Source organism: Eurytemora carolleeae, unplaced genomic scaffold (assembly GCF_000591075.1).
Source record: "Eurytemora carolleeae unplaced genomic scaffold, Eaff_2.0 scaffold495, whole genome shotgun sequence".
Lineage (NCBI taxonomy): Eukaryota > Metazoa > Arthropoda > Copepoda > Calanoida > Temoridae > Eurytemora > Eurytemora carolleeae.
In genome coordinates, this window is record NW_019397131.1 from 180,463 (window position 1) to 182,415 (window position 1,953).

The window sequence follows — 1,953 nt, forward strand, 5'->3', positions numbered from 1 at the left end:
GTTTGAAATATCAAAGGTTTACGTATGTACGACAATAACAAATCAGTTCCATATATTAAATATATTAGAATGAAAGATATAAAAATATATACGAGCTTTAATAAAACTTGTTTCAAATAAAAATAAGAAATTGCCAAAAATTATTTAGCCCTGCAACATACAAAACATGATAAAGATTGCAAAGTATCATTAAACTTGAGTTTCTTTTCATGTACACAAAAGAAATTTATATTCCTAATTTTCATGTATCAAGAGAAATCTATATTCCTTATTTTCATTTACACAAAAGAAAATTATATTCCTAATTTTCATGTATCAAGAGAAATTTATAATCCTAATTTTCATGTATCAAGAGAAATCTATATTCCTTATTTTCATGTACACAAAAGAAAATTATATTCCTAATTTTCATGTACCAAGACAAATTTATATTCCTAATTTTCATGTATCAAGAGAAATTTATATTCCAAATTTCCATGTATCAAGAGAAATTTATATTCCAAATTTCCATGTATCAAGAGAAATTTATATTCATTATTTTCATGTATCAAGAGAATTTTATATGTAAAAGATACATTAATAGATAGATAGATAGATAGATTGCCTCTAAGAAGGAAGGGAAGGCACACGCTAGGGATGTTAACGTTTTCAGTCATTTGAAAAACGATCGTTTCGTTTTGAAAACGACGACGAAAAATCGAAAACGAAACGATCGTTTTTAAAGTTCGTTTTTTAAAATGGTCATTTTAAAACGATCGTTTTTCAAAACGCTGGTTTTTAAAACGATCGTTTTTTATAATATTCGTCGTTTCGTTAAAGGGAGTGTTCGCGAAAAATGAAAGGGGGTATAGGCTTAATGCGATAAAAAAGCGCTTTTGATCGCTACTAATCTTACTTCTATCTGTTGCGTCTATAAGGAGAAAATTGTTAAAGACGTCTCATACCGAATAATAAAACCAAACAAAAACGGTCGTTTTCAAAAACGATTAACAACCCTAGGCACACCACATCTTTTTTCGTCCGACCACAAATGACGTCACAATTCACCATAATTTCGTCCGGCATTGTTTACATTCTTTTCTAAAGTACTTTAATATATTCGAATTTAGAGCCACGTCATGTTGTTAAAAATGGTTTAAAATATTTTAGTATGTTTTTTTTTAGAAAATATCTTATGAAGGTACAATTTAGGCAGAACACATTTCACGCACATTTTTCTTTCAAAATATTTCAAGCAATTCTAAATTTAATGCTATGTTTCCTACAAAAAAACATGTTAATGTTTAGGTGTAGATTCCAATAATCCCGGCGACATCGCTTAAAAGTTTAGGATTAAAAAGAGAAAACAACAGAAAAGTGTGCAGTGGTCCGTACGAAAAATGGGTGAGGCACAAATATTTTCCGTTTGTGCTAAATTGTGCTTTTATTTCGTTTTATTTTTTTAAATAAAACTCATTTTAAATTGAATGAAACTAAATTGAATAACGTGATGTTGCCTGAATTTAAAAAAGCTGTAAAGCATAAAAAATACAGCTGAAAACACAGAAGCAACGCTTGGACAGAAAAGGCGTGGTCGGAAGAATTGATGGTGAATTGTGGTGCGGACGAAACTATGGTGTGGTGTGCCTTTCCCCGCTCCACCCGCCGACTCTTAACGTTCAATTACTGGTAATTTTTTTTTAATATTTTTAATCCAACGTACAATCTTTGGCAGTGTGTGTTTTTTTATTTGTATGTTTGGATGTCGTCCGGTCATAATTGTTGAAACCATTGACCAATTTGCCAATATCTTTAAATGGGTATTCCATGAGAATGTATTCAGTGTGGTTTAAACATTTTAAGTATAATTTGTTCACTCTGTGAAGAAAATCAATTTACCTGGCAAAGTTGGGTTCCCAAACTAATACTGTGTATATAGTTTTATATATCATTATCATTATTTTCTCAATGTTT